The 25,408-nt window shown below is 47.2% G+C and overlaps 1 protein-coding gene across 6 annotated transcripts in view; it reads left to right on the top strand.

Annotated features, from left to right (window-relative positions):
* The first annotated feature begins 428 nt into the window (after window positions 1-428).
* Window positions 429-25,408, top strand: part of ZHX2 (zinc fingers and homeoboxes 2) — an 84,587-nt gene continuing 59,607 nt past the window's right edge. For 5 of the 6 annotated variants that reach the window (XM_064442163.1, XM_064442160.1, XM_064442161.1 and 2 more), the window contains exon 1: window positions 429-734. The gene's annotated coding sequence lies outside the window, so the exon portion shown is untranslated. Of the gene's footprint in view, window positions 735-7,847; window positions 8,058-25,408 lie in introns of those variants that run through there. The other variant, XM_064442162.1, reaches the window with a different exon arrangement.

The following is a 25,408-nucleotide window of genomic DNA, read 5'->3' as shown; positions in this document are numbered from 1 at the left end:
GGCGCCGCCACCGCCCGCACCGCCCGGGGTCGGGGGTCGGGGGAGGCCGCCCCAGCGCGAGCCCCGGCTCCGCCCGGAGGGTCGCGGGGTGTGCGGGGAGGTGGGGGTGGTGTCCGCCTGGTTCCTCCCGCGGAGCGGGACGGGGGGCACTGCGGGTACCGGCCGCCGGTGTCGCCACAGGGGCTGCGGGGCGCCCGGCGGAGCCCGCGCGCGCGCCGCTCAGGGCGGGGGGGGGGGGGGGTACGTGGAAAATCCGCGGGGCTGAGCCGGGGGAGGAGCGGCCGGAGCCGGGCGGGGGGATGGGGGGGGGGGCACGGCCCCGCTCCCAACTTTCCGCCGCGCCGAGGGACCCCGGCGGCCGCGCCGCCGGTGGTATCGTATGCAAATACGCACGCTGACGTCAGAGATCATGTGGGTGTTGGCGTAGATCCCCACCGATCGAGGGCTCTTTTTTTTTTTTTTCCCTTTTTTTCTTTTTTCCCCCCTCTTTTCCCCCCCCCCTCTTTTTTTTTTTTTTTCTCTTCTTTTTTCTTTTTCCCGCGGCGGGGCCGGGGCGGCGTGTGCGTGCGTGCGCGCGTGGCGGAGCGCGCGTGTTTCCCCGCGGGCCGGCGCGGCGCGGGGGCGGGGGGCGCGGGGTCCCGCGGCCGCGGGCTGCCGCGGCGGCGCGCGGAGGGGCGCGCGGAGCCCCGGTGCCGCTCCGCCCGGGACAGTCGGTGCCGCCGCCCTGGGCGCAGGTAGGAAACTTCCCAGGCGGGCCCCCCCCACCCCCCCCAACCCCCGGGGCGCTCCCGCCCGGCCCACCCCCCCACCCCCCCTCCCCGGCCGCCCCCTCCCCGCACACACGCACTCGCCGGCGCTCCCGCCCCGGCCGCTCGCACCCAACTTTTCCTCCCGCAAAAAACTGTCTGGTTCCCGGGACTCCGGCGGGGGCCGGGAGGGGGGGGGCGGCGGGGGAGACCGCCGCGGGGAGGGAGCCGGGAGGGTTGTTTGGGGTGGGCTTTTAATTATTTAGGTATATTTTTAATTTTTTTTCGCCATGCAGGCTCCCTCCCTAACCTCCCCCCCGCCCTCTTCCCCGCTCCCCGTCGCCTCCCGATCGCAAGTTTGGGTGAAGGGGGGAAGGCAGGAGGAGGAGGAGGAGGAGGGGGGGAGGAAAAAACATGTCTACGTTTGTCTATGTCGACATCAGCAACACAAAATATGGCGTCCGCTTTCGACAGGGCGTTACGTAGAGGCGAGCAGGGCGATTTTGTCAGTGCGGTCTTTAAAAAGGAGCCGCCGGCGTCGGGGGAGGAGGGGGTGGGGAAGGCGCCCCGGGGGTGCTGCAGGCGCGGGAGGGGCCCGGGCGCCGCCGTCACGCGTGGGTCCGCGGCCGCACTCAGCAGCGGGTTCTTCTGCTTTAATTTTTTATTATTGTTGTTATTATTATTTTTCCCCCTCTGCCCTGCCCCCCCGCGAGGCCGCGGCCGTGGCGGGAGGGGCTCGCCGCCCCCTGCCCCGCCGCTGCCGGTAACCGGGCGGGCGGCAGCGAGCGGCGCCGCGCTCCATCCCTCCGCCAGCCTCCGCGGGAGCCTGTGCCTGCCCGCGGCGTTTCATTTTCCCCGGAATGGGGAGATTTAGGGAAACTCGGCCTTTGGCACGTTGCATCCACTTTTTTTTTTTTTTTTTTCCCTAGGAGGGGTGACTTTCCCTTTTGTTTTAGCTGGTTTCCAAAGCCATCACACAACTGTCTCCTCTTTTTCCCTTCTCTCTCTCCCTCTGGGATGAGGGTGACAGCAAAAGGCACACGTAGGCACAGGTTTTTCTCCCCTCTTTGCTAGGAATAAAACTTGGAAGTGGAGTTGGGATGTGCCCGCCTGACTTTGGGGGATCCCTCTGCCCGGCTCTTCCCCGAGCCCTTTCGTTTGCTTTGCGCCTGCGAATCCCTCCTTGGGGAGAGAGCGTGGGGAGGGGATGGGGCCCTGATTCCATCCCCCCTTGGTCTCCCCAGGCTCCCCTCCGATGGAGGCTCCCCATCCTCTCAGGGCAGGTGCTCCCCTTAAACCTCGTGTGCCTGCAAGGGCCGAGGGGAACTCGGCAAAAGTTTTGGGTCAGAAGGTGGAGAGCAGAAGGGGGAAAAAGCGTCCAAAGTAGGAATGGGAGGGAAGAGGAGGCCTCTCGCTGGGTAGGAAGGTGACTTGGTGAGCGGGATTGCTGGGTGTGAGCACCTCCTGCCAGCTGGGTCCCGAGGTGGCGGTGCCAGTGCCGGGAGCAGCAGGCAAGGGTGGCAGAGCGTGTGGTGCCTTGTGAAGCTGCACCTCTGGCAGCGCCGGGGCCGCAGCATAAGGCTGTCAGCTAGGCAAAGCTGCTCTTTCCTATTTGATTTCTTGTTTTTTTGTCCCACCTTGCTTCAGGTACACAGGTGTCAAGATCCCAGTTCGGGAAGGAATTTTAGCACATCCTTTAGCAGAGCAACGATTAGTCGCAACAACCAAAGCCCTTTCCAAAATGGGACTGAGAACTGAAATGTCAAAATTCTTTTACGGCAAATGATGGTAAATCACTGCCGCGTTCTGCTTCATCATCCAGCGCACCTACAAATAATCCACATGTAGCTGGTCAATGAGTTGTCTTTTTGGTTTTTAAAGCTAAGCTTCATGCGGGGTTTGTCCCTCCTGGCTGAGGCTGGGATAGTTGTGCAGAGGCAGGCGTGACTCGCAGGGGTCTGATGTCTCTAGCAGAAACCCCGTGCATGTAGCCTTACTGAGAAATGGCATGTGGAGTAACAGGGCTGTGTGCTGCCGTGGTTGTATTAGACTGGTAGAGGAGTAATTTTGCTGTGTAAGAGGTATCTGTGACCGAAGTACTTTGCCAGTGTAATATACTCCTGTCCCGGTGAAGCCTTTCTAATGTAGATGTGCCTTCAGTCTGTGGTATGAACTCAGCAGCTCTTTGAAACACAGAATTGCAAATTGATCTCCGGCTCAGGGAAAGCAAGGTACTGGCCAGCAATCAGGAAGAATACAAATGCTAAAAAAGCCCATGCATTTTTAAAGTTGTTGGCCGGTCCTTATTTTTCTTCAGCAGTCGTGTGTGCTTGTTTATCCCCTTCCAGGCCAAGACCTCTCTTGTGTTTGTCCTCTCTTCTTCTATCTGTGATGAACTCAGTGCTGGAAAGCACTTACAGATGTTTGTAGCTCAGTTATCAGCCCAAAGCCCGGGTGATTGCTTACCTGTATAAAATGGCATTTTTCCTGCTTGCCCACCCCAAAACTTCTCCCAGAGTTTCATGCCACAGGACATCTCTTCCATCAGTGTTTGAAGGGCCTGCGCTCCTGCCAACTGCTTTCTCTCAAAGTACCACCTTTTTTTTTACCTTTTTACTTTAATTACAGTCAACAATTTCTAGACAGTGCCTGTAAAGTCAATAATCCATTGTGTGAGACAGCCCGAGTCGGCAGCATCACGTTTTCATTCTTTTTTTGTTAGGGGGGAAGGTTTATTATGTTTTTATTAGCAGTCCAAAAAATCAAGCTATCATTAAATATAGCAAAGTTACTTGCTTCTTTTTACATTTTCAAACCAGTTTCAAACTGCTGCAGGCTGGGATGAGAACACAGCAGGTTTTGCTCATCCTCGTGCAAGATAAAGGTCTTAATGCCAGGCATGACATCACTGTATTTGCATGTGCGACATCTTCGTGTTTTATTCCTGTTAGCTTTGCTCTAACTCGGATGATCCTCAGTGGTTTTATTTGGATTCTCTTCTGGTTGGGATTTTTTCACTGATGTCTAAATTTATCCTGTGTGTCCACTTAAGGAATGAAAACATCCACTGAAAATAAATCAAAATAGTGTTTTGATTATAATTTGTTTAGAAACGGACAGTGTCACAACTGGATTCCCTGAGATTTTCGCATGGCATGGCTGTCAGGTTGCAGTAAAGCTGCGTCTGCTTTTTGTGTGGAGAGACTGTAATTGTAGTTTTGACTTTCTTTCAGGTGTGAGGAAAATTCAGCAAGTGTTTTCTTTCCCTGAAAGTTGCTGCAAACTGAAGGTTGTAACTTGCACATCTGCATGATGGTATCTTTTCGTGTTGGAAGTAATGAACAAAAGCAGGCGTTAAAATGATCTATAAAGGCTTTAACTTAAAGCCGTTAAAGTAATTGCTGGTCTTCTGTCAGGGTGTGTTTACATGTGTCATTCAGGGGGAAATACTATTTGTGGTTTTAGTTTATTTTATCAACCCTTCGGAAATGGGCAGATCTGAAGTTTACTGGATGTCATGATATGGTTCAGTGCTCAGTTCCAGCCTCGCCATCCAGAAGCAGTTCAGAAATCACCAACCCAGCCCTCCCTCCCCAAACCCGCCGTGCCTTTGCAAGTCAGAAGTGTTGTTTTGTTGATTGTTTTGTTTTTAAAAAGATGCACTTTGGGTTGTTGCAAGAAACGCTGTGAGTTTGGATTTAAGATGATGCACTGGCAAGCTTTTCTCAGAACCGTGAGACCCAAAACCTGTTTCCAAAGTGAAAACTGGGGTTTCTGTTAAATGAATTTACATAAAACGGCCAGTATTGTGAGTCTGCTGGTACAGCTGGGAGATGCGGTCCAATTGAAGGCTAAAGGGATTTTCAGGGAGATGTGTGAAATGATTTTGTGTATTTAGCACTGAAGAACCTTAAAAAGTCTGGGTTTTATTAGTGAGTGGAGGGAAAATAGCATAGGCAAGCAGAGGAAGTTTTGGCCTTGGTAACCAGGAGAGGACTTCAAAAAAGGCCTCCTGGGGGAATTTATTCTGGTAGCTGAGGACACGGGTTATGATGCCACATCCCCTGTGACAGAGGCAGGCTCCTGGATTTGCAGGTGAGAGGGCGCGTGCCCGCGCCGCCCGCAGCCGGCGATGCCCCGAGCAGGGCTGGCGGCGGGAAGGCGCCTGTTGGCGCTTGGCAGAGGGGAGCATTTGCCATCTGGAGGGCTGACGGAGAAGGGAGGAAGGGTCGGGAAGCAAAGGGGGAAGAAGGTGATCTGTAACGCCTCTGTGCTTAGAAATCACACATCAGGGAGTGGAAGGGGGGTGGAGGGGTGGGTGTTCAGCAAGTTTTGACAACCTTTTGTAAATTGGCCCAGTGCGCGGGGTACGTGACAGGTGGTGAAAGCAGGGCACGTGTGAGGAGTTCAGTGTCACTCCAGCAATGAGCCTCCCCAGCTACATCTACAGTTTATCCTCTCCAGGTGGCGGCCCCCAGACAGACTATCCAGCGGGGACCTGATGTAGCAAAGTGAAGGCTGCTCACCACTGGTTTGCCTCTCAAATTAACTTTTGCAGACATTTTGGGGGGAATTTGCAGATACCCACCCACCCCACCCAAGACTACAGGTTAAGCAGGGCCATGGTCCAGGCTCACCCTTGGGCTCAGTTGCCATTTATACTGTTCACAAGCTCTGAAGAGATGTAGGTCTTTTCCATATTGTGCTGCTCTTCATCTTGCAGCTGAGGGAAGCCCACTGGCTGCACACCCTCGGGGCTCTGGCTTGAAGGGCAGCCCCAGTGTCCACAGGATCTTAGAATGATTTAGGTTGGAAAGGACCTTTAAAGATCATCTAGTCCAAACGTCTTGCTATGGGCAGGGACATCTTTCTCTAGATCAGGTTGCTCAAAGCCTCATTCAGCCTCACCTTGAATGCTGCCGATGATGGGGCATCCACAACTTCACTGGGCAACCTGTTCCCATGTCTCACCACCCTCATAAGAAATGTATTCCTTACGTCCAATCTAAACCTACCCTCTTCCAGTTTAAAACCATTGCCCCTTGTCCCATTACTGCAGGCCTTGGTAAAAAGTGAGCATGTATATATTTCAGACTACTTAATATCTCATTACCCAGGATACACGGACCCTAGGAATGCACAAGCGCTTTGGTGGGGTCAGCATCCCACAACCATGCCAAGAACTTGCTCCATGGGTGAATTTGCTGGTTGTGGGTTTATCCTCCCAACCCTGCACGATGAGTTTGATAAGCAGCATTAGCAAAAAATGCCGTTTTTGCTGGTGTAACAGCCTTTTTGCTTGTGGGTTTTGGCAGCACAGCTACATTAGTGACACGTCCTGCCCTGGGCTGACTCAACTGTGTGGTAAGTGTTAGTGGTGCAGACCTGACATGAGATGTTCCCATGCAGAGATGTCTGCTGTTTGTGCTTGTTCAGCTCTCAATGTCTGCATTGCTCCTCTCTGGGAAACCCTTTTTACTGCTTGAGTTAAGCCCAAGTTAAGCCCAGTCCTCCCTGCAGGAGCAGATGTTGGAGGCTCTGGGCCATAAGAGCGGGCACATCCTGGCCCAAACACAAGTGGCTCTGTGCAAGTTGTGGAGTTCCCTCCAGATCGGTGTTACCTGACCATGGCATAGTTTGGTTCACTTGGGAGACTCCTCCACAGCCTGAAATTCATCTTCTGTCCTGGAAAAATGTGGCAAAGCTGAAAAACAGTGTTATTTCCCTTGTACTACACCACTCGCTGTCCCCTTCCTTCGCTGTGGGTTTGCATGGAAACAATCTTGGCAAGAAGCAACCCTCTGCTTCACTTCCTCCTTTCTTAAGTGAGATAGATGTAGATTTAATTTTTTTAGTATTATTTTTTAACTTGCAGCATTTTGGTGATGTGATTTACAGTGTGATCCCAGCTGGCATCAATGGAGGGGACGGTTGACTTCACGTGAGTGGTGGGAGGCGTGGGTTGGGAACTTCTTGCATTGGTTTCTGTGCCCCATCATGGGCCTGAAATCTTAGTTTTCCTTTCCTCTTTTTCTCCCATGTCCTGACCTTATTTCCCCTCTTAACTACTAAATACTTTTTTAAACTTGCAACCTCAAATTACCTGTAGCTTTTGGCTTTTCTTTTGTTCTTGTTAATTGTCTGTTGTTCCCACAATTTTCTAGGAAGTGTTGAAACTGTGTATTTGACTCGCTGTAGCTTAAAACAAAAAAAAAAAAACAAACAAATGGAAGGAGATTTTCTTGCTTGTTTTGAGTCAGTGATGATAGCTAAGGAAGCCTCAAGTGCAGGGTTATTTAACCTCTTGTCCAGTCTTGTGGGCGAAGGAAGAAGTCCTGTGAGCAAACCTATATAGGGAAAAGTGTGTTTTCCTTTCTTTTTAAGCAGGATCTTGTTGTTTGTGGTTTATTTTAATTAGCACCCAAAAAAAAGCAGGTTCTGAGCTGCTGCTAAAGGCACCCTCGGAGGAGTTTGATAAAATACCAATATTTCTTGAGAACCCTGTGCCCCTTTCCTTGCCTCCAGTGTATGTGTTCCTTTTTCTCACTCTCCAAGCTTTGGACAATTTTTTGTATCTCTAAACCTAATTTCATGCTTACTAGTTTCAGTTACTTTATGTTACACTTCACTCAGATAGCAGAAGTTGGAAAATCCTTGTTCTTTTTTAAAATCTTATTTGCAAGAAGAAAATCCAAGAGTAAACAGTTTGAGGTAGTAAGTTTTGTTGGATTTCAAAGAGTGCCGGGACAGGGGCCCCGGGAAGCGATGAGGGGAGGTTTTCCGTCCTCTGCTGCCGGGGGAAGCCGGTACGAAGCAGACAGCGCCGGCATCTCTGAGCTTTGCTGCCAGGCTGGTGGAGCGCTGCTGATTCACTCTCGCATGAAATAAAGGAAAGTCCTGACGGTTCTGGCCTGAAGTATTTTTGAGGAGATGCTTTCCCCACCCCTCTTCCCGCCTCCCACCTCTAAAGCAAGTATGTTTTGTTGTGGGTTTTTTTTTTTTCCAGCATCCTCTTCAGCACAAACTGTCAGGCACCACAGGGAGTTTTTCCTTGTCTTTTGTCTCTCCAGAAACTGATTTATTTAAATGATATGCTGGGAGCACACTGCTGTTGCAGGATTCAGTGCTTGTTGTCTTCTGGGCTTCAGTACAGTTTCCTTGAAAATTGTGGAAGATGGGATTATCCCAGAGGATCGTGGTCCCCCCTGAAGCTGAGTAAACACCCTGCATTTTTCTAAGGAGGTTCCCCTTCCTGGTCTTCTGGGAAGAGTGGTGCTGGGTCGGACCTACTTATTTCCGCGTGATTGAGAGGTGAGGAAGTTGTTTGAATGCTCGGCTGCCCCCGGTTAGAGCGCTCGGTCGCCTGGCTGGGTGTCCACACGGCTGTCACTGCTTCCACCTGTGGTGAGACAACTGCTGCACCAACTCTCATTTTGCTCAGCCAAAGGTGGTTACAGTTTCTTCTATCACTCATTTATTTCCTTGCCACCATCAGGCACCCTCATGGCATCTCTTCCAGCTGTCACGTTTATGATGCTACTTTTCATCACTGTCATGTAATGCTTGGTGCCAGGAGGAGTCGTGATCTCGTGGTTGCAGATTTTTGGGATCTGTTCCTTAGTCTCTCAGGACTGGGCAGCCAATTTTATTTGAGAGCCAGAGCCCTTTTACCTGGGCTTTAACCTAAGGCACAGGTCTCCCCAACCTGTTCTCAGGCAAAAGCATCTTGCAAGGAAGGCGCCAGCTCCACTGTGCTACTGTTTTGAGGGTTAGGTTTAATTTTCTTTGAGAAGCCAGCAGTGATAAGATGCTGATAAAGCCTTCTGTGGGGTTTTTGCACCAGGGAAAGTACCTGGGGATGCTGCATGGCAGAGTGCTGTGCCAGCTGTGCCAGGTGGCTGGCTGCAGGGTCTGGTCACCACTGAGGACCTGCAGGATTTTGCCCAACTGCTGCAGGTAGGACGTTTCCAGGTACAAATGGTGGTGAGTAAATTCAGAGGAAACTGCTGCCTTAGGAAGCCTTTACTTCCCTCTGTCTGTCTGGGATCCTCCAGCATAAGGGAGGAATAGGCTCCGTGTGTGTTTTGAAGCAATTGGAGTGCCAAGGAAGAACAATGTGTGTGGAGGGAACTGTTTTCTTAACTGCTCTTAACTTGGCATCTTCTCTTTCTTTGGCGTTAGAGCATCCTCTTAATTTTGCTGTTGCTAAAACAGTTTTTTCAGGACCTCCGCCACCTCTGCATATCTGCCGTGGTTTGGGAAGTATTGCTCAAGGTGAACACAAGTTTCAAAATCCACAGTTAATCAGATACAGGAAAAAAATTGTTAGCTCTCTGAAGTATTTTGCTCTCAAGTCTAAATGTACTTGAAATACATTAAATTCTCTTTGTTTGTCCTGTTATCCTGTATCTTAGCCTTTGTAAGTACCTTATTTTCATGTTTTACCTTATTTTTACATGTTTACCCTCTGTGCATGTGTCCAAGCCAGGAGAGGAGTGTCACAAGATATTGCTTAGGCTGAAAAGAGCTCGTATATAGGGATGATCTTAGCTCCGGCCCCATCTTCTCCAGCAGCAGATCAGAGTGCCGAGTTGGTGGATTTAAAATTAATCTCCTGAAATCTGAACTCCTTTTGCTCTGGCCTTGCTTCTGGGCGAGCAGCAGATGGTCTCATTCTCCCCTCAAAGCACTTGAGAGTGGGTGCTTTCAGCCTCAGGGTCTGCAGCTCTGGGGTGCAGGGAGTGACCAGGCACCAGCACGTGCCTTGCCAGCTGGCACCAATTCCCTGCTGACCCCTCTGCACCTCTCCCACAAAATTTATAGGGCACTTAAATATGCTTTTTATAAATAAATAAAAAAAAAACAAACCACAAACCCCTGTCTGCACCCTGTCCCCAGTTTAGGCCGAAGTGTGTTGTTGACAGCACATTTTGCATTTTTTATTTCTTTGCAGCACTCTCTTTCTTCCCCTCTTTCCCCACCTGGCTGTTCCCACCCTGCCATCTCTTCAGAGGGCTCCATCCACATCCTGGCAGGGAGCCTGCGGTAGGGTGCTCGCAGGGCGGGGAATGCTCCTTTCAGTCCTTAGGGAAAGAGCTTTTGTCGTGCTTGATGGAGTTAGGGACCTGCTTTGAAATGTGCTATTAAATGCAAAGCACCCCGTGAAAAGCGTGCAAGATACATTGTGATGAGGATATTGGATATTTAGCATTAGCACTGCTGCATCCCAAAATTGATGGTGATGTGGTAGACATCATGGTACTGTACAGCAAAGGATTTGTGGCTGTTTGCAGGCTGCTTTACTTACAGAAGGTAGCAGGCAGTAAGAGGGGATGGGAATTGCCACCCAGTCTCTGCCATGCATCAAACTTTTCTTTGGGATGTTTTACATGCAACAGTGTGAGGTGTAGTTTGCTGCATTTTGGACACAGTTTATTTGCACAGGAAAGCTGAATTCATACCTGAGCCTCCTCTCTGTATCAATTTTTGCAGCCAAGGTTGGAATTTGATCATATTTTCCTGTTAGCTTCCTTGGACGTGGTGCATCCTTTCCTGTTTGCCTCAGTGGCACAAGCAGTACCTCGCTGTAGGTGCAGTTCTCACAGGACTGCTCAGACTGGCTTGTGTTTTCATCTAATATGCCTTTGTTTTTTAGTTTTGCACTGTGTAGATGGGGGTCTTATTTGTTCCTTCTTGCTCTCGTCCTGATCTTTTTACTGAATCTCAGGGCAGAGACTGCTACCATGGGTCGCAAGGTTGCTGTCACATTGGGTTTGGTTTGTGCATCTAGGCACTGCCATAGCATCCTCGAGAAGAGCTCCTGGCTGTGAGACCCTTCTTGTGCTCAGATTCATGACTGCTGATCTGCACAGCAGTGGAGAAAGACTGTGATTTACCATCCTTTATTACTCATCTTTTGCAACGTACAGATACTCACTTTGAAACACTCTTCACCTTTCTCTGTGGCCACTTGGCTTGGTTGGGGTTGCAGCTTGATTCATTTTTGGCTAGCACATGAATGGCCCTTGTCCCTTTGCTATGTTTTAAAATCAGTGAAAAATAAGCACTCAGAAAGTTAGAAACAGCAAGCTTAACACACACTTAGTACTGAAACTTTTACAATGTAGCTAGAGGGGGAGGCAAAATATAAAGAATCTTGTTATTTTACTTTTTTTTTTTTAATTAAACAGACAACTAATAGGAAGCTGGTTAAGAAACATTTGAAGTTGGGTAGGCTTTTTTGGTCATTAAACTTTTTTTTTTTCACTTGTCTGGGGTTTTAAAATACCTGGTTTTAAATTATGTAAAATAGATGGTATGAGGGTGAGGAACAGCCCAGTGCACATGTGGGTTTGGCAGGGTTCTTCATACGTGAAGTTTCGTCCTTAATGTGATTTAAATAGTTCAAGGTATTAAAGTCTTTAAATCAAGGTTTAATATTGACTTTAAGATGCTTTCTACTTAAAGCATGAAGGAATGTTACATACTGTGGGTTTTAAAAGGAAGCACTATATATTCATTGCTAATTATATACTTCATTAAGTCCCAGTAGTAATTTTTTTTCCAAGGCATGTTTGGCAATGATAGTTTTTAATCAAATTACAGAATAAAACAATTACTTGGAATTTAACATGATAGTTATTTTACAGGTCTTAATACAGTAAGGACCTGTTAAGGTCACCTTTGATCTGTGTTGAAAGTAGGCAGGCAGAGTCTTGTCTGAAGGCAAGCTAAGCCAAGGACCAGTTTTGTTAAAAACTGTTAGAAAACACCCCAGGAGGTGCTTGTCTGGATCATCCCAGGAGGTGCTTGTCGGGAAGCCCATTGTTTAGGTGAGAGTAGGTGTTGATAGGGAAGTTTTTTGTCTCTTCAGTGAGTACCTGCAGATAGATTAGGCAAATCCTAGTTAATTATTTAACAAAAGGCCCAACACTGCAGTTGCCTTTGACTCCTGCACTACTTAACAGCTCTGGTTTGGAGGGTGGAATTAAGACTATAACTTTGAAATTAAGCTTTTCTTTTCCTTTGCTTCTTCCCAATGAATTCAAGACTCTTGACTGCCAGCTTTGAGCATTACATCCCAAACAGATGAAGTGCAAACTTTTCCACTCTGTGCTAAGGACACTTAAGTAAAAGGGAGCTATTCAGATTGCATCCAGACTCCACTCAGTTCATGGACTTGCTTCTGAAGAAGATGGGTCTGTGCTGTCTCTGTCCACCTGTGGTTCTTCAGGGAGTCTCTCTGCTACCAGTCCTCGCTTTTTGTGCGGACTTCTGTCAGATGTCAAGCAGAAAAAGCTTCACCTGGGACAAGCCAAGTGTGATGTGAGCTGAAATCCAGGAGACCGATTATTCCTGGGAGCAGCAGGACCGACACAGACCGTTTTCCAGTGTGTTTGACTGGTGAAAATGAATTCCTGACTGCACTGGGAGAGGGGTCAGATTAACCCTTCATCTCCTCCCCTTCATGGTACCAGTGATGGGGATCTCTCCTCCGCACCCTGTCTGTTTTCATGAGACCAGTAGAATGTTACTGTCTTTGAGATTTTCACCTCTATCAAATGTGACAGACATTAGCCATCAAGATTAAAAAAAAGTACCACTGGGATTGATAAACCCACGTACACACAAACGTGGAAGCAGCCAGAAAACAGCCTCACAAATCCTTTAAACCAGCAGGGATAAAAAGAAGGAAATAGAGTTTGGCAGTATCCAATCTTTTACCCGGTTCTTCTTGTCATCCCCTTTTCATTTTGCCCCTGCCCGGGCTGTCGGGCTGGGGTTGCTCCCGGCAGCCTGGCTGGCAGGGAGCAGCCGCCTGGTGCCTTTCCTCGGTAAAGCTCCCAGCAAGTGGAGTAACCAAAGAGTGACAGCTGAGGGACGCTTCGTACTTTCCTGGCTGCAAATGTATAGACAAGGCGATGTCACCTCAGAGGTATGAAAGAGTAAGTCCAGCAAAAATGCCTTTTCACCGGAGTCCTCGCTGCATGCAAGGCTGGAATCACAGGAGCTGTTCTTTGAAGTCAGCTGCCTAATCGTATTGTGAATTTGGCTTCAAAGAAGCAGCGGAAACCTTTAAAAGGCCCAAATGCCCACTCTTTTTATTGGCATTTTTACATACGTACGACTACAGGGTGCACACACGCACCTGCACACACGCATTGAGCAGTCCAGCCTGGGTAAGTGTGTGGGACGGTGCACTTGTGTTTACGTAAGGCGCTGCACTGAGGCCTTTTCACTCCCGCGGATCTGCTTGGAGCATCAGGATGGTCGGGTCAGACCCTTTGCAGCAGTCTCCATCCCTGCTGGGTGACAGTAGCGGGGCAGGCAGGGTGCGGTTCTGCTGGAGGTCTTGTGATCAGCTCCTGCATCTTAGCATGATAAGAAGAATTGGATAAAAGTATCATTTCGTTCCTTCGCATTATCACATTGTAGGGAATGGGCAAACACTGCTGTTCTCGTCTTGCCTTTACCTCTGAGATCACCAGCAGCTGCTTCATTAACTATTAATGGCCTGCTCATTAATGCTGTAAAAGGCTAGGACCAATCTTGCAAATTTTCTGGACTCTTCCCCTGAAATATTTATGACTTGCTCACTGTGCAAAAGGGCAAGAGCAACAGCAGAGAACATGCCTCCAAGTTTTGTTGAGCATTATTAAAGAGCTCATGAATATGAAGAAGCTGGCAGCTTCTCTCTTCTTTTTTTTATTCGCTTACACTACACATCAGTGGGGCCGAATGGGCTGGTGGTTAGCTGGAGCATCAGTGGCTCAGCTGGTCCCTTGGTGAGTTGTTACTCCAGGCAAACCCCCGTAACACATGAGATTCATAACCAGACTAACCTGGTCTAACGTCTGGTCTTCTGTCTTCTTAGCAGAGTCTTGGCTGCTTTACTGATGATCTGTAGTTCCTGTAGTGCTTTCCTTTGCATGGTGTTCTACAAGTGCCAAGGTGTAAACGATACCTCCAGGGAATGTTTTATTACTCTTGTTTAACAGATGGGGAAATCAAGGCACAAAAGTTGAATGATTTGCCGAGCAATGGGAAGCCAGTAGAGGATGGAAATGGGTTGCACGAAACTGTAATGCTACTTTTGATTAAAGTCTGGTTAGTGTGAAAGAGGGGGCCACTCACCAAGCCTCATCTGAAGTCATTGCTACAAGTTGTTCCCATCCCATCCCAATCAGAGCTCCTACATGATTGCAGAGAGGAGCACTGAGTAGTGCATCCCCTAGGAAGGTGCCAGTTGTTTTAGCTTCCTCTGGTACCAAGAAGCAGCAAGGAAACTATTTTCCCCCTCCATCCAGATTTTGGAGATAAAATTTTCTTCTTCCCATCACTTACATCTACCAGCAATAAAGAGTCTGTCCACTAAATCCCAGCTGCAGCTTGGCGGGTGGTGTGCCACGCAGATTAAAATCTGTATTTCTTTGCCATCTGCAGAGCAAACACTAATGTAAATACATGTGGGAGGCTTTTTTTTTTTATATATAAAGTAGGGAGATAGGCTTTAAAGACAACAGGTATGTCTCCAGGATTGAGGACTGATCTGTACAAAGTTTAACGTCTTTTCCATCTGCAGCTGGCCTTTAGGGTAAAAAGGCTCCTATGTGTTTGGAAGATGCAGGGTGGAACGACCAACCTTTAATGCTGTTCTAGCTTCTGGACCTGCAGATAGTGCCAGAGTGGAGCCAGACAGCAAAACAGATCCATATCAGGAGCATTTCCTGGTACAACTTCCTCATTATTATTTCTCGCAGTGTGTGAATATTTTATCCCACATGATATCAAATTACAAGGGATGCTTGGTTTCTCTCCTTGAGCCATTCCTTTTAGTTGATGGAGTGAAGTTGTGGTGGATCCAGGGTAGAAGTTCGAAGTTCCGTCCTTCAGCGAAGTGGTGTTTAAGGGTTTATCTTAACACCTGAACTTTATACTGCTACAAAGTGTAGACTCTACTCAGATATCCTGGCGGTAGCCACAACTTAGTGGTAGAACATGGTCATATTGTGCCCCATATGACCACAGCAGGTCCTGGTGGGACTCCACTGTCACATTGATCTCCACAAATATCCTGGCAGCGTGCTGAATGCCATCTGATCTTGCCCTCAAAACTAGTGTAAGTGTCTCTGGGCATCATGGTTTAACCCCAGTCGGCAACTAAGCATCACGCAGCTGCTCATTCACCCTCCCCCCCGCAGTGGGATGGGGGAGAGAATTGGAAGAAAAAGAAGTAAAACCTGTGGGTTGAGATAAAAACACTTTAATAGGACAGCAAAGGAAAATAATAATAAAATGAGAAAATAATATACAAAGCAAGTGATGCACAATGTAGTTGCTCACCACCCGCTGACCAATGCCCAGCCCACCCTTGAGCACCAATCACCACCCCCTGGGCAACTCCCCCCAGCTTATATACTGACCATGATGTCGTATGGTATGGGATATCCCCTCGGCCGGTTTGGGTCAGCTGTACCAGCTGTGTCCCCTCCCAGCATTTTGTGCACCTGGCAGAGCATGGGAAGCTGAAAAGTCCTTGATTGGTGTAAGCACTACTTAGCAACAACTAGAATATCAGTGTGTTATCAACATTATTCTTATCCTAAATGCACACAGCACTATACCAGCTACTAGGAGGAAAATTAACTCTATCCCAGCTGAAACCAGGACACTGGGGAAGGCTTCTGGGACTCTGCTGCTACAAGAAAAGCATCCAGATCTTGAGTGAGTCCTGTCACTCTTTATTGATGCAGTTCCCCCAAAAGCTGGAAAGTGGGTAGATGCAGGAATCGAGTCCCTGTCCCTTGGCTGGTGCAGCTCTTCCAGAGACAGCTGCAGTGGAGGCTGCAGAACAGATTAACATTTTCAGTAAGTAGAAACTTACTGTATCCTGTGAAATAACTCGAAGAGGGAGGGGTTCTCTGCAGAAACATCAGCTTTAGGTTCTTGGTGTCATAACTTGAGCTAACATGCTGCCGGCAGCCAGACTGATTCCAGATGTGTCTTCTGCATGCTGCTCAGCTGCGGGTTACGTTTCCAAGGAAAAAGTGTGTCTGTTCACACTCTTGGGCAGATTCCTGATTTCAGCAGTTTCGGACTGAGGACTGGACCGTGCTTTGGATGGTGCTGCAACTCATTATTCATTTTCCTTTTCTGCCAATGTACTCATGTCTTGTCAAGATGGAAATGATTGCTCACATTTATGAATAGTAGTGAAAGTCTAGCCTTTAAAGTGATGTCTTGGCATCTAAGTTATCAATGGCGTACCAGTAGTTCATTGGGACCTGTGGGTCTCCAGCATTTTTGGTAGAAAACAGCTGTTTATTAGCTTTTTCTGTGTCTGCCTTGTGTCCCCAGGTGGGTACCCAGGTTTGGAAGTATTAGCTTAAACTTTTATGTGGGTTTAGAATGATGGGTACTCCAGCCAGCAGCCACTTTGGTCCATGGTAAATTCTGACTCAGGAGAATGCTATCTAAGCCTACAATTAAGAGGAAGAAAGGGCAAACCCAGCCTTATAGTTCACGGGTAGAAATGGGGGAATAGGTCAGCTGGTCAAATAACATGGAGTGTAGTTGAGTCTGGGATGAAGCTGTCCTGCAAGACCTGCTAAACTTGGTCTTTTCAGATTTTAATCATCATTTGAGGTGTGCTGGTTTATCATTCTTCCCACTGATGCTGTTTATGTCTCATGCTTGCCTTGGCTTAAGGAGTGCAAAGTTGCCTTGCGACTGCTGTGCTCATGTAGTTGGGTCCTTCTGCACTAACATGACATGACGGGGCCACAGCCACCAGTGCTCCAGGGGAGTGTGTAAGCCATGAGCATTACAGCTCCACCCTGGGTGCCAAATCCTCTCCCAAAACAGCACTCCTCTAGAGTTTGCATATCAATGAAAACCTTCCTGTCAGGCTTTTTATAAAACCTTTTATTTCATGGCCTTGGCATCTTAACACTTACTTGACAGCATCCCATGGTCCCCGCCTCCAGTGGCCTAAGCAGCTCTGGGCGGAAAGGCACAAAGGCTGAATTTTGTATTACAACGCAGGTTGCAATGTATGCTGGGAGGTTAGGTCACGTCTTGCCTTCTGAAAATAGCTTGGGGTTAAGCCATGCCTACGCTACAGACTTCTGCCAGCAAAGCTATACTGGCCAAAAAGCATGGAGAGGTGTGATTCCTGAGTGACACGGCTGTGCTGGCACAGCCCTGAGGCACGGTGTGCGTACCCTGGGGAAGCCGCCCTTTCTCCAGCCTTCGAGGGAGTTGTGCTGGGCTCTTGTAGAACAGGGCTTTGCTGCCATAGCCCAATCTGCCCTGTAGCTTTTTGACAAGGTTATGTGCGTGTTCATCTGCTGCTGGAGTGCTTCTGGCTTCTGGGGTCTTAGTTCCTGTAAATTTTTAAAGGAGTGTTTTCAGATCCTCCTCAGTAAAAAAGAGGTGAAAGATGCATTTTTAATGTTGCAGGTCCTCTCTCGTCATCATTCTTTGCAGGGAGGTTCTGGTGTTCCCCTCATGCTCTGGAGCAGGGCACGGCAGCAGTTATTCTAGCTATGTGCCATCTAATGCTGGATAATGTTGCAAGATCCAAAAATAAAAAGTGGAAAAATATGCAGACAGAGGAATCAAGGCACAACTTTACCTCTTGGGCAGAGCAACCTTTTTCCTTCCTAGCACAGCTTCACCCGTCGAGTCTCAGAAGACAGATAAGTCTGTTGGCTTTTTACCACCTACTCTGTCTTTCCACACCAAGTTTTAATCCTTCGCTCCTTTCAAGAGCGTAAGTTGTTACACTGCTGCTGCAGGTCCTTTGGTGAAATACAGCTCCTCTCTTCCTCCCCAGCCTTTTAGAGTTACACATTTCCTTGCTTGGGAAAACCACCTCAAGGTCATCCCCAGCCTCACTGGAGAAGCAGAGGAGAGAGCCAGTTTATCAGTGCTTATTTAATCCCATCTCTCTTAAAATACAAGCACTTGGTATCTGATTGCATATTTTCCATACCAGTCATAAAGAAAAGTTTTGTCACAAGAATTAGGTGCAGAAGTACTGAGGAATAAAAATTATTTACACAGGTTTGGGCAGAGGATTAAAACCTCCTCTCCCATAGCCTGGCTAGGTCTGTATCCTCTTGCCTCTCCTTTTCCTTTGGTGCACCAGTGTCCCTGGGTTTTGTGTTGCTATCTCAATAGCTCGGCTTCTCAGTGCAGTGCAGGATGCACCAGTTTCCGAACAGGACCCTAAGAATGTGCCAGCTGAGTGCAACGGATGGCAAAGACCACATCAGGCCTGCAGGTCTGTATTTATCTATTTGCTTGTATGTTTAAAGTTACTTATTGCCTTTGGCAAAACTAGTGCAATCTTTCAGTCTATTGGAATTGCCCAATTAAGTCTCAGATCAGATAAAAGTCTATTGAGATGTGATTATCAACAAGAAAGCATCAAGATCGCCAACTTGGCCTCCGGGAGGAATGTGGGTTCTGGCTTGAAACAAGTGCATTGGAAGGCTGTGATTTTGGCTTGATTTTCTCCCAAAATAAGAATGGGAAGTGTCTCATCTTTTGTAACAGTCTTCCCCTCCCCTCCAGTGAAACTTTGCATTTTTTCATCCTGCAGAGGGGACCCAGAAAATGATTTTGCTAGAGCAGGGTACAGTTAAGATGCAAGCATGCTATGGAGGAGCTGAGCCTGAAATGTTACTGCTCTCTAGCAAGTTTCCTACATATTTGTGACAGTTCTCTTCATAGCTATGGAGAGCAGGGATGCCCAGCTTCCCAGGGCATGAAGCTGTCATGTTTAGCCTGTTCCAGTAGATCCCAGGAGATGGGACCTCAGTGTAATGTCCTTAATTATATCTCCATTCCCTGTTCCCCCTCTTCCACACTCTCCCTGCAGCCGGGAACTCACCATTACTGTAGGAATTCACACCAGCATCCCAACATTCAAAAGCAACACTTTTGTATTTTTACCTGTTTATTGGGGGTTTTTTTTGGAAGCAAAATGCTAAGGACAAATAAAATAAGCAAGCCAATAAGCAAAGCGTTTAAATTAATATGCAGTCATTATAACTGATATCAGGGCAAAGGAATGCAAACACGCCAGTCTGTGGCTTGATGCTTTTAGCTCTTGTCCCTCTGTTTTGTTTTTAATTTTGAGCGCAGGAAGGGGCCTGTATATGACCATATGCTTACAAAGCACTTATTATGCATGCCTTCCAAACAATGTTGTCATAGGAATGATATGTCATGTACGTGTCACGTTCTGTCACGCTGTGAATGTACCCATGTGACTCTAAACTTTACTGCATTTCCTTCTCCTGTTCTTCGTCACCAGTAGTAACAATTGTTTCCAGTCAACTTCTGCATCTATTCTGAATAAATTGGAAATGTGATTTCACTTCGTTCAGTGCCGGTGGGAAATTCATACCCTGGGAAATTTGCAAGGGTATTGCAGGGAAAATGTTCAGCATGTGCTTAAGCATCACTGATGTTGATCAAGTTAAGTATGCTCTTAAGCCTTAGGAGTTACTGCCTCTTTCCAAGCATTGGTCTTAATGGAGGGTTCTGAAAGAAGGGGAATTGATCTCCACTTGCAAGACCCTAAAGATGGAAGTGCACCTTGAAGGGAAAAATAATCAGCAGAAGTTAATGCTGATATTGCTGTGAATATTGTCCTGGTCGTACCTTTTCATTTTCCAAAGATAAGATCCTTTCAGCATGATCTAAAGAGTCCTTCAGATTTCAGAAGTCGTGGGTTTTTTCTCCCCTTGTGATTTGCTTTCCCTTATTTTTCTTGTCATGTAATCGCCTTTGCAGTTTTAACAAGGTTTTGAAGTTAACGCTGCGTTGAGGCAGTGACATGTAGGCCGAAGAGGTTCACACCTCTTTGGTGTGAGCGAGTTCTTGAGATTTTTGGGGAAGGAGGTCTTGTGATGAGAATGTGGAGGAGCAGGGAATCAAGGCTCCTAGGTCCAGATTCAATCGTGGCTTTCCCTCCTGTGAGCCTTTGGCAAATGAGACGAGTGCAGGCTCCATATAACCATCTTTAAAATAGATCTCCCTTGGGGAGAGTATGGATTAATTAACATTTCAGAGGCGCTTTGGGTTCCTTTGATAGGTGTTGCAGAAATGCAAAAAGGGTTTTTTCCTTGCTAGACATAGACTGTCTAAAGGACGGATTTTAGTGATGTTGGTTTACCTCCTAAGAGCTCTTTTTCAAATGGAAGACTATTTAACTTCTCATGTATGTACCAATATGGTGCTTTACTGCCAATTTAAGCCAAATAAAATATACAGCGTCTGGACCAAGACTAGATTTGGTACCTTCACATCATGAAAGCTCATGTTGATAATTTGCCAGTAGCCTCAGGGCTCTGATAGCAATTTGCCAGATGCTATACTGAACCTAATTTGCATCTGTATTTACATAAATGCTTTAATTAAAATTATATGCACCAACCTGAGATAGATGAGCAGCACTGCCTTGTATTTGTTTACATTCCCTGACAATAAAACCCTGCCTTGGCTGCTTCTTGCTGATTGTATGACTTGACATGGCTATTTGAGGTGCAGACTAGAAACTTGAGAGATTATCAGTTAGGCTCTGCTGCAAACTGAGGAGCAGCCTTAAGCTTTCAGGATCAAATTCTGCCTTTATTTTAGCAGCAGAGGAGATTTGAGCATCTTGATTCTAGGGGTCAGATTTGGTCTGTAGATGCTCTAGATTTAGGGTAGTTTTGTGCAGTCAGGATTTATAGCTTCTTGCAAACAGTGTCTGCTTTGTTACACATGCAGAATGTGAAACACCACTGAGGACAGTAGAAAAACATTTTAAATACAGCTTCCATCAAGAATAAAATTTCGGAGCACTGTTCATCTTTGAATGGAGTGTTACAGAGCTGCTTGTAAGGCAGAGTGCTCTAAACAAAAGGGATTTCGGGGCCCAAGTGGGGTCCTGGTTGTTTCATTGGGACATGTGGAAGCTCATGGCTGAATTTGAATGAAGTCAGTGGAGACACTGGCTGAGGTTTTTGCTTAGACCACACTTTTAATCTGGAAAATGCAAGCATATAAATACAAATTAAATTCACACTATGCAGTTTGCCTTTGGACAGTGGAGGATGTTCTGGCTGATGCTGCTGTGCTGCTTCCCATTATTTGGAAGTTGTCATAAAGTGTCACAAAGGAAAGAAATTGGGTGGCAAAGTTACAACCTATTTCACAGACCGCTTTGAAGATACACGAAGGTCAGGCTAAAGAGAGCCGTAACTGCCCTGCCTGGATTTGGAGGGTTGCTGAGCTTTATTTAAAGGTGTTTACTTACCTTGCTCTATATGAGATATTTCAGAGTCACTGTTTCCCTCACTGAGAGGTTGTCTGTATGTTGGTGTGCACTAGATGACCGTTAAAGGTCCCTTCCAACCCAAACTACTCTATGATTCTATGGTTCTGTATAAATCTGAGCATTACCAGTCACTTTCTCTGGTGACTTCTGACTATATTTGCCTGTAGTAATTTCTGAATCCAGTTTGAGAGAGTCATTCAGGTTCAGCATGTTCATACATTAACCCGTTTGCCTGATAGCTCTGTTGAAGAGGGTAAACTGCCCCACGTATTACAACCTGCCGTGGGACGGGTGGCCAGAACCTGTTTATTGAAGTCTACATGCAAGAGCACAGACACAAAAGCATCTAAATCTATTGCAAAGTGACCTAAATATTTAAATTAAGAGGTGTTAGTAAGCAGGCTGAAATGCACATCCAAGGATGCGGAGCTAGTGGCAGTACAGGGTGACCCAGTGGCGATGGGAGCCGGAGCCCACCTGGCTCCCACAGGCATTGCAGAGCCGCAGCCCTCAGCCCGGTACAGAGATGGCAGCCACCCGCACTTGCAGGGGTGATACACTGCTGGAGGCACCGTCCGCCCAGCAGCTGGGGTCTGCCAGGGGGTCGTAGCCAGGCAGTGCTTTGCACTGCTGGGACACAGTGGTCTCAGTTGAGTACTGGGTGCGACAAAGCCAGATTTGCAATCTTGTGAATTTAAATTGAAATAACATAAATAAATACAAACTGTCAGTCTTGCTTTACCTCATCCATAGTAAGAGAATGAAAACACTTCCCATATTAAATTCATTATGGGGGGGGTTGCTCTGATACTTGGGGAAGGCAGCTGAACAAACGCAGCCCTCATTTCCCCCTGATGTGAGAGGGAGGAGGGGAAGGTACTTGCTGATCACTCAGTCCTGCTTTTTACAGTCACTAACCAGAGCGAGGAGGGCAGACAGAGCTCAGCTCCTCTCCGCTAATGAAGCTTTTTCAATGTGAGGGGAGCAGATGAAGGAGAGGGCCTGGGATGTGGCACACGGGGAAAAAAACCCAAAACATTCTCCCAGGGGAAGTGTCCTGTTAGGGTGGGATATGTGTTTGTGTTAAAATCTGCTCTGCAGTTGCCTCTGGCAGGGAGGTCCATCGGCCAGTTGTCCCTGCTCAGCCCTCCACTTTCCCCTCTGCTGTCTGCGCCACATCTCCCAGCAAGGCCGGTGCCGCGGCCCAGCCCCTGGGGAAGGAGCAGAATGGCGGCTGGTGGGCAGGAGCCCTGGAAAGTTGAGGTTTGCAACCCTGCTTCAATGCTGAAACAGCCGCTGGTTTGAATTTGGACCAACATACAAGGTGTTGGTACCTCTCTTGGTACCAACTTTGGTACCTCTGGCTTTCCCAAGGTGACCTCTTGGTGTGTTTTGAGGTGGGAGAGCAAGCCAGGGAGGAGGTTCAGTGAGCAGCCCTGCCTTTGGAGAAGGTTTCTTTCAAAAATCATCGTGTCTGTCTGATTTTAAAATTCACCGCTAATGCTTTAAGTGTAGCAAGCGCAGTATGCCAGCCTTTAATCAGCCTGTGCGTATTTTAAGAATCGTGCCAACTGTTACTGCCTTAGAGATACCTGGAGATTTGGTCGAGAGAAGCCTGGCCTAGTTTTTCGGGGTAGCTAGCAATGCATTTTCATTTCCCTATTTAACATGAGCCTCCGCAGTTTTATTTTTCAGGGCATTTTCTTTGGAAGGTTGCAAAGCTCTGAGCAACCAGTTAATGCATGGGGGAAGAGAGAAGTTGGGGTGTAATAAAGCAATAATTCTTGCAATTAGAAGTGTACACTTAGAAGCTACACTTCAGCTGTGGATCAAGTACGGCATGATGGGGCGCTAGAAGGAGGGTCACCCTTGGGCAAGGGGACCTCCAGCCCTGCGGTGAGGGCAGCTCACTTGTCGCTGGCTCTTTGGTTATAGATGTGCAACACTGGAGGCAGCATCCAGCAGCCTAGTGCAGGACTACTACGGCGTCCCTAATGAAGACAAGGCTTAGTTGGGTAAAATCATGGCGAGAAAATGTTGGGGCATAATCATTTGCATATCAGAAATCATTAAGCTGCTAAGCTGGGTGTTTTGTTTGTGTTACACAACTGGTGTGGTGTAAATGATTGCCCATCTTTCCACCCCAGCTCCCCAGACTTGGAAAACAGAATACAAAAAGGCTGAGGGGTCTGTCCTGACAATCCTCTGGATCTTGATGCCAGATGGGCATCCCAGAGCCAGGAATGAAATGCTCAGCTTAGTCAGACCCCTCCTGAGCTCTGACTCAGAAAGGCACGTGCAAACAGCCCCACTTGCCATGTGCCCGGGTCCCTGTGAAACGAGGTCTCGCTGAAGTGGGTGCTCACCTTCCAGCAGAAGCACTCTTGCTACTCATGCTCTTGGGCAATGTGTTGTTATTCCCAGCATCACACCACCATCAAAATGTGCAAAAAGCATCTCTCAGAATTAAAAGGACTCCATCCTGGAAAAGCGCTTGAGAGCTGGTTCATTAGCTTTTTGTTTTCACCAAAAGTTAATTAAAATTGCCAACCACTTCATATATTTTTTTTCTGCTGTCATCTGAAGTTGCAAGCAAATTTTCTGAGTCTCTCCTACTACAAACTGTCAGCTGTTGGTAAGCATCCTCCTGGAAGTGTCTTTTCTCCACTTCCCACCTGTGTGTATAGACAAAGTTTATATGAGACCTTTAAGATGTCTGCAGCAAGTCACCTCCTCCTAAAAACCAGGATCCAACCATTTGTCACCTGAGGGCAGTTCTTACTTTTTATTTCTATTTCAGAGCACCTCAAGACACACATTGGGGTTGATGAAACGACATAAAGCAAAGCTGGAAGCTGTGCCAAATAGTTCATAACCGTGGAGGAAAACTTGGCAGAGGGGCAGAGAAAGGGAGGGATGAATTAATGGTAAAATGTGTGTGTGAGTGTTCTTAATGTGTTTGTCTCACGTTAGCTTTCCTAGATGTTGTCAGCTGTCTCAGTTTTGTACACCTAACAGGAAAGACGTTAAATAGTATTTAATAAAAACAGAAACAGTATGGGGAGAGGGCATTTACTGAATTTAGAAATCAACCCAGATGCTCTTGCACTGTCAGTTAGACTTTATTATATAAAAAAGCTACCTTTTTGATTTGGAATCTCCCAACAAAACTAATGCTTGGCTCAGGTGGATGTTTGGCTTAAGTTCTGATGTTCTCTTTTTCTTCTTTTTAAACTGAAAAAAAAACCCTTAGCTTTAAAAAAAATGTATAGGGTATTTGCAGAATCAATAGAAAAACTGACCCAGATAAAAGTGCGCAAAAATTGGTTTCATGCCCTAGAACTTTTCCTGCATGCTTTTTGATGCAATGTATCTGATCCTTTAAAAAGGAGGTAACATACAGTGATCTCAGCAGCTTTGAAGAATTGTTCTGGAAGAATAACGAGGAGCACTGGAGAAAGGGTGTGCACGTGTACCTTTTTTTCCCCCCTCATTAAATATATCATGAGATGGAAGAAATTAATGTCATGTTGCTGGTTATGTGGAAGGATAGGATAAATTCTGTATGAAGTCTGGTTTTGTCTGATTTTTAAAGGGTGAAAGTGCATTTCTCCTGAACAGCTCTTCACAGTAGGACGTGAATTGCACTTCATCTTCCTTGTTTCAAACCTGCTCCTACTAAAGTCAGTGGCAAAGGTGTATCCAAATAGTGCCAGGATTCACTCTCAGAAATGTAATTATGCCCTGGATCCTGAATCAGGTGGAAAGCTGTAAAAAGCATTTGCTGCTACAGATGTATTCCAGTGTAAGTAGGATCCAAATCTTAATTTGATTCAAATACAGCACTTAGATCTGCGGGAATCAGACATTCAGTGTCTGAACCTGTATTTCTTCGGCTTCCAAAAACATCGCATGCTCTTTAGGGCTGTGGACCCGGAGGCATAACAAATCAATGTTCAATGCATGCATCACTGCAGTGAAGGTGATAAATTGATAGGACAAATTTGTGGGACCATGAGACTGGCAGGCTGTAAGGAGAAAATTTCGTTCCATCCCTTTCTATCATCAGCCTTAAAAAAAGTTAAAGTCTAGCTGGAGGGGAAGGATGGGCCCAGAGTTACCGATTCTTAACAGAATAAGCAGATGCAGTGCCCAGGCTGTGCTGGTTATCCCCAGGACAGGGAGAAAAGGCTATAAAAGCAGCTGCTTCTGGGGATTTCCACAAGCTTTTCCAGTCCTTGGGGTTGGATGCTGTTTTTCAGTGCTTGGTGTACGCAGACTTCCCCGTTGGCTGCATTTGCTGGAGCTCGGTGGGGACCGAAGTGCT

Source organism: Phalacrocorax carbo, chromosome 2 (genome assembly GCF_963921805.1).
Source record: "Phalacrocorax carbo chromosome 2, bPhaCar2.1, whole genome shotgun sequence".
Classification (NCBI taxonomy): Eukaryota; Metazoa; Chordata; class Aves; order Suliformes; family Phalacrocoracidae; genus Phalacrocorax; species Phalacrocorax carbo.
This window is presented reverse-complemented; position numbering and strand designations above follow the sequence as displayed.